The sequence below is a fragment of the Aotus nancymaae genome, unplaced genomic scaffold, assembly GCF_030222135.1.
Source record: "Aotus nancymaae isolate 86718 unplaced genomic scaffold, 86718_ANA_hifiasm-v0.15.2.pri h1tg000009l, whole genome shotgun sequence".
NCBI classification, from domain to species: Eukaryota; Metazoa; Chordata; class Mammalia; order Primates; family Aotidae; genus Aotus; species Aotus nancymaae.
Window position 1 is genome coordinate 11,016,063 of NW_026988420.1, and position 14,264 is coordinate 11,030,326.

Here is a 14,264-nt window from a genome sequence, read left to right on the forward strand (position 1 = left end):
GTAAAACGGTAGCACCATGTACCAGTTGCTGCAATTTTCAGATAAAATCTTGAATCAATATGACAAAAGTCAGATGAATACTAGCTGCCGATCACCCTGCTTCCCTTGGGGGCAGCCTAGACCAGCTTACCTGCAAGAACTCTGGATATTTGGTATATTTAGAATTCCAAATACAGTATCCCAGGAATTCAGGTCAGCTGAAGGACTATTGGGAAGGGCTTAACCTTAAATGAATCAGAAAGAAAAAGGTGAGGGTGTGTTCTAACAGTTTTTAAGTATCAGCTGTGTGCCAGGTACGTTTTCTTACTATTTTAAGCAAGCCTATAAGCATCCCTGAGAATAACAAATCATTGTTCCCATTTCACAAGGGGGAATCTATGACTTAGAGAGCTTAAGTAACTTCCCCAAGGTCACAGAACTAGTAAGTAGCACAGTTAGGCTTTGAAGGCAGGTGTATCTAACACCAAACTCTATGTCTAATTCTGCCATACCACCAGCAAGATAGAAAAATAATGAACTAAAGGGACCAGGCAAGAGCCTGTTTCAGGGATATTTAAAGGGAAAGAGGAGACAAGAGGAAGTTAAAGAATCTTGAAACAAGAGGAAATGCCATGCCACTAAATCAGTGAGTCAAAAACCAAAAACAACTGGATTAGTTGGCAGATGGGACATAGTCCAAGGCAAGAAAATCATTCTTGTAGGGAGATTAGGATATTCTGGACCAAGATTGTGGGCTTTCGTCATCCCCTCTGAATCCACTCTGAAGTCACCTTTATCAAAACTGCCATAAGGCAGGCCTAGACACCGTCACATGGGCCTCTACTAAATCTGAGTATAGACGCTCAACATCTGGTCACAGACGCAGGAGATCCACACTCTGAAAGAGTATCTCTGGGACTAAGGAGGAACATTCAAGGAGGAGTTTTTCAAGTTAGGAATGCTCACTGGAAATTTGCTCTGTCCCCTCTGGGATCTGGAAGTAGAATTTCCCAAGCACTAAATGCTGAGGCATGGGCTTTCCAAGAATTGTCTGATTGGTTAATTCTGTGAACATCACTGATCATTACAAATGGAGCACCACACAGGAAAAGGAGAGGCTGGCTTGGGTTTTTTCTCATGGGGAAGGTGAACTTCCAGATCACAGTACCTTCCAAGACACACGGCTTGAAAGCAGTGAGTGTCAGGGACAACTCACCATGTTAGCTAGCCCAGCTGGGCTCACGCCCAGTACCCACTCATCACACACAAAGCTCCATTGTGGCCAAGGCAGCCTCATAGAAGACCAAAAACTTAGCAGCTGCCCGCCAAAACCCAGCCAGACTTCACAAGAAGTGATTTGTGCTGTGAGCAGAGCTTTAACCCCGGTTTTGAACTCATCTGACAGTCAGCAAAGGGGAAATCAGTCTCTGTACAAAACAGGAAGGAAATGAGATGAACTGCATAAAAAGCTACCAGAGGGTGCCTAATGGCATCCTCACCACGCATAAGTCCCAGGAAGAAAGACTAATGATGTTGCATGGGAGAGAAGCCCAGACAAGCACCAGGGAGGAAAAGAACAGAGGGAAGCTGCATTTGGCTGAGCTATTTCTCTTCCTCCTTGCCTGTCTGACTTAAACAGCCACTGTCTGCAAAAGGATAAATTTGTATGTATCTACTTACATGAGGAACCTAGAATAGACAAATTCATAGAGACAGAAAGTAGAATAAAAGTTGGCAGGGCCTGGCAGGATGGGGAATCAGGGGTTATTGCTTAATGGACACAGAGTTTTCGTCTGGATGATGAAAAACTTCTGGAGAGAGATTGTAGTGTAGTGTACAGCACAATGCTGTAAATGTACTTAATGCCATTGAATTGTACACTGAAAAATGGTTATAATAATACATTTTGTTATATTTTACCATAAATATATGTATATATTATTTATATACTTTACAAATACATATATATGTGAAATATATAAATGTATTATGATGTAATTCCTCTTTGGAGTAAAAGCCCAGGTGAAAGCAATCAGCGGAGAGGGCCCCTACACCTGGAAATTCTTCTCTAGAATTTTGTTGGTTTTTTTCCTCTTTTTATTTTAGTTTGTATTTATTTATTTTTGAGATAGAGTCTCACTCTGTCATTCAGGCTGGAGTGCAGTGGCATGATCTCAGCTTACTGCAACCTCCTCCTCTCAGGTTCAAGCAATTCTTGTGCCTCAGCCTGCTGAGTAGCTGGGATTATAGGCATGCACCACTACACCAAGCTATTTTTGTATTTGTAGTAGAGACGGGGTTTCACCATGTTGGCCAGGCTGGTCTTGAATTACTGACCTAAGGTGATCTGCCTGCCTCGGCCTCCCAGAATGCTGAGATCACAGGCGTGAGCCACCGCACCCAGGCTTTTGCTTTAAAAAAAAATTTTTTTTGAGACAGGGTCTTGCTCTGTTGCCCAGCGTGGAGTACAGTGGCATGATCATGACTCACTGCAGCCTTGACCTTCCAGGCTCAGGTGATCCTCCCACCTCAGCCTCCCGAGTTACTGGCACTACAGGCAAACAGCACCACACCCAGCTAAATTGTTTATTTGTAGAAATGAGGGTTTGCCTATGTTTCTCAAGCTAGTCCTGAGCTCAAACGATCCTCCTACCTCAGGATCTCTTGAGGTCAGGAGTTCCAGACCAGCCTGGCCAACATAGTGAAACTCCATCTCTACTAAAATACAAAAATTAGCTGGGAGTGGTGGTGGATGCCTGTAATCCAACTACTCAGGAGGCTGAGGCAGGACAATCACTTGAACCCGGGAGGCAGAGGTTGCAGTGAGCCAAGATGGCACCATTGCACTCCAGCCTAGGCAACAGAGCAAGAATCTGTCTCAATCAAATAAATACATAAATCTTAATCTATTTTGCTTTCCATTTAGGGGTGCCAGGGCCCAGCTTTTGGGCTGTTACAACCCCTTATTTAAAAGGAAGAGTAGTTCTGCTATTTTACTCTTTGCTCCAGCTGGTGATAAGTAGCTGGGGGCTTGTGGTGGCATACTGAGAGATGTGGTTCTAAAAGGGACTCTACCTTTGAGGACTAAGCTCTGATTTGTTTTTCATCTTGCCCAAATTCCTATGTAAGAGGTCTGGGGAGTCATGCCCTACAAATCATAAATTCTCCTCAGATGGGTTTTATTTAATCCTATATATCGTGACTTACTTTACAATCTGACTCTGGTATAACATCATGGGACAAGGAAGAAAATAAAAATATTTTACCCCACAACGTTTCTTTGCCATATTTTGAAATGTCCCTGCAAAGCCGTCCTTTGTGGGGGATAATTTGCATCTGTAAAGAATTTCTATTAAAATGGCTAGATCATTTTCTTCTAGACCCTTGCAATCCTGAAGAAATTAACTCAGATCTGAATAGGAAACATTTGTCATCTATTGTCTCTAAGGGCAGACACTGTTAGGCTGCAAAACAGCTTTGGTCACCACAGTTTTTATCTTAACCTGAATATTTCCTTTCTCTGAATCCCACGTTTTTAGACAAACTCAACCGTCAACCAGAAAATGTTTAAATTCACCTATAACCTGGAACCCACCCCCACCCCCCATCACTGCCAGCTTTGAATTGTCTTGCCTTTCTGCACCAAACCAAGTATTTATTTTTCTTTCTTTCTTTTCTTTTTTTTTTTAAATTATACTTTAAGTTCTGGGGTACATGTGCAGAACGTGCAGGTTTGTTACCAGGTATACACATGCCGTGATGGTTTGCTGCACCCCATCAACCTGTCATGTACATTAGATATTTGTCCTAATGTTCTTGCTCCCCTAGCCCCCCACCACCCGACAGGCCCTGTGTGTGATGTTCTTCTCCCTGTCTCCATGTGTTCTCATCGTTCAATTCCCACTTATGAGTGAGAACATGCAGTGTTTGGTTTTCTGTTCCTGTGTTAGTTTGCTGAGAATGTTGGTTTCCAGCTTTATCCATGTCCCTGCAAAGGACATGAACTCATCCTTTTCATGGCTGCATAGTATTCCATGGTGTATATGTGCTACATTTTCTTTATCCAGTCTGTTTTTGGTGGGCATTTGGGTTGGTTCCAACTCTTTGCTATTGTGAACAGTGCTGCAATAAACATATGTGTACATGTGTCTTTATAATAGAATGATTTATAATCCTTTGGGTATATACCCAGTAATGGGATTGCTGGGTCAAATGGCATTTCTAGATCTAGATCCTTGAGGAATCGCCACACTGTCTTCCACAATCGTTGCACTAATTTACACTCCCACCAACAGTGTAAAAGTGTTCCTAATTCACCACATCCTCTCCAGCATCTGTTGTTTCCTGTCTTTTTAATGACCGCCATTCTAACTGGCTTGAGACAGTATCTCAATGTGGTTTTGGTTTTCATTTATCTAATAACTAGTGATAATGAGCTTTTTTTCATATGTTTGTTGGCTGCATAAATGTCTTCTTTTGAGGAGTGTTGGCTGGGTGTGGTGGCTTATGCCTATAATCCCAGCACTTTGGGAGGCTGAGGCAGGTGGATCACAAGGTCAGGAGTTTAAGACCAGCCTGGCCAATATGGTGAAACTCTGTCTCTACTAAAAATACAAAAAAAATAGCTGGGTGTGATGGCGCCTGCCTGTAATCCCAGCTACTTGGGAGGCTGAGGTAGGAGAATCACTTGAACCCAGGAGGTGGAGGTTGCAGTGAGCCGAGATCGTGCCATTGCACTCCAGCCTGGGCCACAGAGTCAGACTACATCTCAAAAAAAAAAAGAGAGAGACATGTCTGTTCATATCCTTCGCTCACTTTTTTTTTTTTTTTTTTTTAAAGATGGGGTTTCACCATGATGGCCAGGCTGGTCTTGAACTCCTGACCTCAGGTGATCCACTCACCTCTGCCTCCCAAAGTGCTAGGATTACAGGCGTGAGCCCTTCGCTCACTTTTTGATCGGATTTTATTTTCTTGCAAATTTATTTAAGTTCTTTGTAGATTCTGGATATTAGCCCTTTGTCAGATGGAGAGAGTGCAAAAATTTTCTCCCATTCTGTAGATTGCCTGTTCACTCTGATGATAGTTTCTTTTGCTGTGTAGTAGCTCTTTAATTTAATGAGAACCCATTTGTCAATTTTAGCTTTTGTTGCCACTGCTTTTGGTGTTTTGGTCATGAAGTCTGGAGCTAGCTGCTGTGGGAAGATCAGATGTCTTCGTGAAGATGCTGGCGGCCCCTATCAATCCATCTGACATAAATATGATCCAAGGAAACTACAGCCTCCTTCCCAAACTGCCTGCTGTTAGAGGGAACGAAGGTGTTGCCCAGGTAGTAGTGGTGGGCAGCAGTGTGACGGGGCTGAAGCCAGGAGACTGGGTGATTCCAGCAAATGCTGGTTTGGGAACCTGGCAAACTGAGGTTGTGTTCAGCAAGCAAGCACTGATCCAAGTTCTGAGTGACATCCCTCTTGAGAGCACTGCCATCCTGGCTGTCGATCCCTGCACAGCCTATAGGATGTTGATGGACTTTGAGCAGGGTTTTATGGTTCCAGGTCTTACGTTTAAGTCTTTAATCCATCTCAAGTTAATTTTTCTGTAAGGTGTAAAGAAGGGATCTCGTTTCAGCTTTCTACATATGGCTAGCCAGTTTTCCCAACACCATTTATTAAATAGGGAATCCTTTCCTCATTGCTTGTTTTTTGTCAGGTTTGTTAAAGATCAGATGGTTGTAGATGTGTGGTGTTATTACTGAGGCCTCTGTTCTGTTTCATTGGTCTATATGCTTGTTTTGGTACCAGTACCATGCTGTTTTTGTTACTGTAGCCTTGTAGTATAGTTTGAAGTCAGGGAGCATGATGCCTCCAGCTTTGTTCTTTTTGCTTAGGATTGTCTTGACTATGTGGGCTCTTTTTTGGTTTCATATGAAATTTAAAGTAGTTTTTTCCAATTCTGTGTAGAAAGTCAGTGATAGCTTGATAAGGATAGCATTGAATACATAAATTACTTTGGGAAGTATGGCTGTTTTCACAATATTGATTCTTCCTATCCATGAATGTTTTTCCATTTGTTTATGTCCTCTCTAATTTCCTTGAGCAGTGGTTTGTAGTTTTCCTTGAAGAGGTCCTTCACATCCCTTGTAAGTTATATTTCTAGGTATTTTATTCTCTTTGTAGTAATCGTGAATGGGAGTTCACATGATTTGGCTCTCTGTTTGTCTGTTATTAGTATATAGGAATGCTTATGATTTGTCCAAGTATTTCTTAAATGTATTTGATTGATGTCTCATGCCTCTCTAAAATGTATAAAACCAAGCTGCACCCTGAAGTAGCTGGGATTACAGGCACATAACATGATGCCCGGCTACTTTTTGTATTTTTAGTAGAGACAAGTTTTCACCATGTTGGCCAGGCTGGTCTCAAACTCCTGACCTCAAGTGATCCACCCACCTAGGCCTCCCAAAGTGCTGGAATTACAGGCGTGAGCCACTGCCCTCGGCCATTTCTATTGTTTTAAGCACTAAATTCAGAATTACTTGTTACATTCATAGTTACTTGTTATAGCAGCAATAGGAAACACATAGGACCCGAGAGCCTGAATGATATTGGTTGCACTGACAACATAGTTCCTGGATTTCGTATACCTGTCAGGTGGTTTCCTGGACTTACCTGGAAAGATCTCACATTTTTTCTCTCTCTAATCATCTAAGTGCTTTGAACATAATATAGGCTGTTAAAAATATCTGTTGAATCAATGAATTTTAGCTAAATACAAAGTCTGTGAGTCATGGCTGGGGTGTTTTTGATAGTCTGAAAACCTTAAGCATAAACCATGTCTCTCTCTAATGAGTTGTGAATAAGTGCCTCTAGTATCAATGTAATAGTTCATTTTATGAGTCAACAGGATAAGAGGATGCCCAGATATCTGGTCAAACATTATTTCTGGGTATGTCTGTGAGGGTGTTTCTGGATAAGATTAGCAGCATTTGAATCTGTGAACTCAAAGGAGGTTGGCCCTCCACAGTGTGTGTTGGAGGGGGATATCATTCAATCCCTCAAGGGCCTGAATAGAACAAAAGACAGAGGAAGGCAGAATTCACCCCTTTTTCGCTGTCCCATGCTTGAGCTAGAACATCTCATATCCTACTGTGCCCTTGGTTCTCAGACCTTCACACTTGGATTTCATTATTCCATCAACCTTCCTGGGTCTCCAACTAGCAGGCAGTATATTGCGGACTTCTCAGCCTCCATAACCTCCATAATCATGTAAGCCAATTTCTTATAATAAATCAACTTCTCAGCTGGATGCGGTGGCTCATGCCTATAATTCCAGCACTTTGGGAGGCCGAGGCGGGCAGATCACATAAGGTCGGTTGTTTGAGACCATGGTGAAACCTATATCTACTAAATATACAAAAATTAGACAAGTGTGGTGGTGGGCGCCTGTAATCCCAGCTACTTTGGAGGCTGAAGCAGAGAACTGCTTGAACTCAGGAGGCGGAGGTTGCAGTGAGCCGAGATTGTGCCATTGCACTCCAGCCTGGGCAACGAGAGCAAAATTCCATCTAAATAAATAAATAAATAAATAAATTTCTCTCTGTCTCATATATATAATATATAGATATATATACACAAATATACATGTACATATACACATATTATGTGTATGTTATATATGTGTATATATACATGTATACACACATATGTATACACAAAAGCAAAATGAGCAGAAGTCCTCAATTTTAATATCCTATTGGTTCTATTTCTCTGGAGAACTCTAAAAATCAAGAAACTGGTAGTTAAATTATATGGACTTAAAATAACAGCAAATTTGTGATGATAATATCCAGCTCTTTTTTTTCCTTGCAGGGAAAAGGTGAATTCACTTGAAAATCAATGCCTAGTCTTAACATACAGTAGTGACTTTCCCCATACAAGAGCACGCTTTATTTCTTTTTATTTTCTTTCTTTCTTTCCTTTTTTTGTTTTTTTGAGACAGAGTCTTACTCTGTCAGCCAGTCTGGAGTGCAGTGGTGCGATTTCAGCTCACTGAAACCTCTGCCTCCTGGGTTCAAGCGATTCGTGACTCAGCTTCCTGAGTAGCTGGCATTATGGGCATGCACCACCACTCCCAGCTACTTTTTTGTATTTTTAGTAGAGACAGGGTTTCACCATATTAGTTAGGCTGGTCTGGAACTCCTAACCTCAGGTGATCTGCCCACCTTAGCCTCCCAAAATGCTGGGATTACAGGCATGAGCTACCACGCCTGGCCCAGGAAGCTTTATTTCTATTTAGAGGCATTCGGAAGCTCTTTAGGCAGTCTAGGAAGTTTAGGCAGTTTAGGAAGCTTGTGACATTCTGGTCAACACCGCTGACAACGTATCATGTCCAACACTAAACACTGAGCCTGTCTGAAGAAGAAAAGACAAGTAGAGTGAATCAATGAACAACATTTGGTCAGCTAAGAAGGGCTCCCAAGAGACCAGTTATTGTCTGGTGCTGGAGCTGCTGTCACAACATCAAACCAAGTGTAAATAAAAAGGTCCCTTGAAAAATGCCATTAGTTGGAAGTTGCTGGCTTGAGAACCCTTCTGGGAAGAGATGTGCTTCTTGTATTGAGACAAGCCACACTCACTGGGCCTGTGTGGGCTTGGGGACTTTAAAGAAAAAAGTGCATTGTTCCTAATTAGTGTCGTATTTCTGTGGCTTTAAAGCAGTCCTATTTGTTAAAGTGATAGAAAGCATAAGAGTTGGCAACATATGGAACAAAAAGAAAGCCCGGCCGGTTTGTGTTGCTGCTCTAAGTTGAGCTTGGCTGGACTATGAGAAGGAGGAGTGAGCAGCAAAGTCTGGAGATGGGAATCTAAGACCACTTTAAGGAGCTGTAGACTTAATTCCAAGGGCAGCAGGAACGACTGAAGGGCTTTGAACAGTGGGGCATGATCAGGTTGGAAGCCTATGTTTGCATTTTCCTTCCTTGATGATGTAATGTTCCTTAAGGCAGTGCTTTCCAGACTTCGATGTGCATGGGAATTACCTGGAATCTTGGGAAAGTGCAGATTCTGACTTATTAAGTCTCAGGGGCTCCTGACAAGTCTCAGGATCTTGTCCCGATGCTGCGACAAGCTCCTAGGTGATGACAGGGCTGCTGAGCTCTAGACTGCTCTCTGAGTAGCGAAGTCCTAGATAGAACCATTTGTGAGATCCCCCATTGGCTTTTTCAGAGTCTGCAAGAAAGTGAGGGAGTAGCTGCAAGGCATAGTTAAAACTCCTTTTCATCCTCAAGTGACTACATGTTTTCCTGGGGTGACCTAATTGCTCAGGCAGAGAACACTGTGGCAGTATCATTAGTCATTCATTCTGAGCACTTTGTGTTCTGGACCATTACTCAGACTGTTCTTTCAGCTCAGAACTTTGTGTCTCATCTTGCTCTCCATGTGCTCAGTTACCAAACAGGCTTTGAAATTCCATTTGGCCAGGTCCTGTAACTCATGCCTATAATCCCAGCACTTTGGGAGGCTGAGGCGGGCAGATCAACTGAAGCCAGGAGTTTGAGACCAGCCTGGCCAACATGGTGAAACCCTGTCTCTACTAAAAATACAAAAAATTAGCTGGGCATGGTGGCACACACCTGTAATCCCAGCTACTTGGGAGGCTGAGGGACAAGAGTCACTTGAACCCAGGAGGGAGAGGTTGCAGTGAGCCAAGATCGCATCACTGCACTCCAGCCTGGGCCAACAGAGCAAGACTTTGCCTCAACAAAAAAAAAAAAAAAAGAAAGAAAGAAATTCCATTCTCCTACCATCTGCAGTGGGATTGACTTCCCCATTTCTTGAGATTGACATCAAGCCAAGAATATGAGATTCTCCAAATGTGACCACTTTGCCTTTCTTCAAATAATCCTGGAATGTGAAGGGAGGTTGCAGTTTCATAAATTTGACTCTTTTTAACAATTTTCTTTTCTTTTTAGATTAAAATGACTAGATCTGAAAGAATATTTTAAATTGATGTTGCAGAGAGAGAAACATGGGACTCTTCTAGCCTTTGCTTTGGTCAACATAGCATAGATAGATCCACACACATGGTCAACACGGCATAGATAGACACACACACACACACACACACACACACTTTTATAGTATAAATGAAATGATAAATGTGAAGTACTTAGCACAGTGTCTAGCACACAGGAAGCATCTGAAGGAAATTGTTTTACCCCAAAATATACTTCTTTGCCATATTTTGAGACGGCTGCTCAGGCAGACAGCAAAGCTGTCTTGTGGGGGAGATTTGCATCTGTAGAAAATCTGCATTGAGGCAACCAGGCCTTCCCTGGTTTAGAGGTGGGAAAAGTGAACTGAGAGCCTGCCACCTTCAAACATGTAAAATAAACATTTACCATCTATTTCCTCTGAGGGCTGCTACCAGTGAGGTTTTATTTATGTGAACAAGACCACGTTTACCAGCCAGGGCTCCTCTTTTCTCTTTTTCTCTCTCTCATGTAACTTACCTTGCCACTATAACCTGGTTTATTACCAGAACCTGCTTCTGACCATGCACTAAGTCCCCATGCTTTTTGTAACCTTCTGTACTCCACTGGGGGTTGGGTAATCATTCTGTGAGTCTCCCAATGTACATATTAGTAAATTTGTAAGCATCGTCTGCAATTCATCTGCCTTTTGCAAGTTGATTTTTCAATGTAAGTTCAGAGGGCAAAGGGGAAGTTTTCACTTGGCCTCTACACATCCAATATATGGTAGCTCTTATGATCAAAATACATACCTTAAGTGTGAATGCCGTGGCTCACACCTGTAATCTCAGCACTTTGGGAGGCCAAGGCCTCTCAAAGGAGGATCACTTGTGGCCAGGAGTTCTAGACCTGCCTGGGCAACACAGTGAGACTCTGTCTCTACAAAAATTTTAAAACATTAGTCAGACATGGTGGCATGCACTTGAGGACCCAGTTGTTTGAGAGGCTAAGGTGGGAGGATTGCTTATGCCCAGAAGTTCAAGGCTACAGTGAGCCATGATCGAGCCACTGCACTCCAGCCCAGGCAACAGAGCGAGATACTATTTCAAACAGAGAAAAAAAAAATACACGCTTTACAGAGATGATGTAAGAGTTAAATAACCCATGTAAAGTCCTTTAGGATAGTGCCTGGCACATGGTAGCTGTTGAATACATCATAGCTTTCATGCTGGTGATGATGATGGAGATAATGACGATAAGGACAAGGAGGAGGAAGAGGAGAGGAGAGGATGGGAGGAGGAGAAGAAAGAGAAGAAGAAAAAGGGGGAGGGGAGGGGAGAAGAGAAGAAAGGGGAGGAAGAGGAGGTGGTGGTTGGTGGGGAATTGGAGGGGAGAGGAATGTAAAGTTTGACTTAAACAGGGATAACAACAGTGGTGTGCTGATAAATGTTTAACAACTGGTCTTCAGCACACCACTGTATAAGTGGCAGGATAAGATTAGTTCCCAAAGTCTCCAAGGCCAGTTTTAGTGGTGACAGCATGAATGGGAGGTGTGAGGAGGTATGGCAGGAAACCATGGAGCTTTGAGAAAACTGGTGAGATCAAAATAAATTTAATTGTTTAATAGTTAAACAAAAAACCCTGAGATATCCTCATGATAACCTTGTTTGGAATTAAGACAGAAACAAGAAGTCAAACCACTGTAACTTGAAGCATTCCTCTTCAAGAACCTCTCCGTCTCCTTCAGTTTCTGTTTTTTCTTTTTCCTCCAGTCCATCATCTGAATTGCCCCCTTAAGATTGCCAGTCCTGAGAGTGGTGCCCCACCAAGGGCTCTCTGTGGGCCCTGCGTCTTTGCTGAGCTTGCCCTGGTGTGAGCAGGCAGTCAGGCAATGATCAATTTCTCCTGGCAGAGCCACCACTTGCTTATCTGTGCTCTTCTAAGCCTCTGGAAATTAGAAACTTCCCCCAAGCACTTTCTCTCCAGGAAGAAGGCTCAAAATATTTCTTTTCCTATGGCCCACACCAGCATCCTCAGCACTCATACTTCTCCAGGTTATATTCCTGTTGGTTGTGTTAAGACATTTTTTTCTGTTCTCTAGTCATTGAAGCAGATAAATTCAGTCTGAAATCTGAAAATCTTAGCTCAAGTCTTGGCTCCATTTTGAGTAATGTATTAAAGTAGGACGAGCTTCCCTTCTCTCTTCTGTCAATAGAATTACCTTCCTATGATAAGACTTGGTGGAGGAATTAAGGAGGGAAGGAAGGAAGGAAGGGAGGGAGAGACCTTCACCTCACACCATACACAAAAATTAATTTGAGGTGGATCACAGACCTAAATGTGAAACGTAGAACAATAAAGCTTTTTAAAAGAGCACAGAGGAGAATACTACTATGATTTGGAAGTGAACAAAGACTACTTAAACAGGACACAAGAAGCACTAGCCAAAAAGAAGAGATTGGTATTTGAAATAGCTCTAGTCAATAACATCTATAATTTAGCTGAATTGTTCACATTAGCTATGGTTTATAATTATTGGGAATTCACAAAGTATCATGAATGACTACACAGAAATATCCAAATGCCCCCCAAACACACATACACACAAAACTCTTAATTTCACATTGATTTTGTGAATGCATACAGTCCAGATCCTATCCCAACTAATAATTTATGAGAAAGAACAAAAACGAGTAGTTGTGCTTTTAGAATTCCCCTAAACAGACAGCGCGATGTAACTGAATCTAGTCCTTAATGCACAGAACTCCTAAGTTGTCTGTGATATTTTGGGTCACATGTTACTCCAAGCTACAGAAAAGAAGATTTTGTCTTTCTCAAACATTTTTCAGCCATTAGACTTAAAGCTTGGTGGTTCCAGGGAAGCCTTTAAACAAGATACAAGACTTTTATTTATGCAATTATACATTGGATTATTCTTTCAGAAAAGGATGATAAGGTAGATAATTTCTGGAAGCCCTGTTGACACCATGATTCTTATTCAACATATTACTTTAACCGCTTTTTTTTTCAGCTAAAGTTTATGTGACACATTTGACTTATTGACTTCTCTTCTTTATACTTCCTCATCCATTTTGATTTCTTCTACAAATCCTTATCTTCCTCTTACTGTTGCTGGTTCCCTCTTTAAATCTTTTAAAAGCTAACAGTGAGAACAAACGAAACAGGATTGTTGTATAAACCCAGTCTCTCCTCTAGCAGCAGCTGTCCCTCAGTTTAGTTTTCCAAGATGTGGTACAGCATGGTGGTTAGTGCTGGGGCTTTGAACCCACTTCTGCCGAGCTACAGTCCACTACTGCCCTATACTCATATTCCCTAAGGGTCGGCCCCCAAAGGCTTTATGTTCCACCAGACTCCTCCTAATTCCCGGCATCTTGGCTGCCCAGTGCTCCACACACTGGTATACATCACACATTATTATGGAAACTAATGAAAAATAGGCATATTTCATAGACTCAGGTGCAAGTTTGAAGACCATGGAATCTTCTTTATTTCACCCTCTCATGGATTATCATAAATGAAAAACATAACATGCCAAAATTTCTCTATCTGGTATTGGGATGGATCTCTCAGCGATATGCTAAGCACTAATGGGGACTGTTTCCCCACTGGTGAAAGGGCTGTGTGGGCAAAGTGGCTCTCAAATGCCAAAGGAGCCAGAAAGCTAAAGGACAAGGCAGACAAATCAGCTTGTCGGGATAGAGTGGTTTATTGGGGTAATTGACAGACAGAAGCATGATCTTAGGTGGCTGCAAGACAGGCAGATCTCTGCACTGTTACTCCCCAGACCTGGGGTCTATATACCATAGAGAAAGAGTATATGTGCTCTGTGCAAGATGATAAAAGGCAACCCTCCAGAAATGTTACATGTGCTTTTAATATGTGAGATAACATCAAAGTTGACATGTTGTTATACTAAGGACAGTAAATAATGCAGGAATCAGGAGGCATTCACTGGACTGGGGCTAATCAGAAGTCAACATGGCAGATTAGTATCCAAGATGGAGTCACTTTTGTCTACACAGGACTAATTTTTGCACTGCATTAAAGACACAAAGCAATAGATAGTATAAATGATACATATTTATTTGACATTGGGTAATGTATTTAAGGTCTATAAGCCTTAGTTTGCTTATTTGTAATGTGTGCATGATAAGAGTATCTATTTCAATAGGTTGATTATAAAGATTAAAATAGATGATACGAATATTTGGTATAGGCAATGATACATAAACAAAAACATACTATCTATTAGTAATGTTAATGATTATAACTTAATTTCTCTGTGTTTGAAAGAGGATAA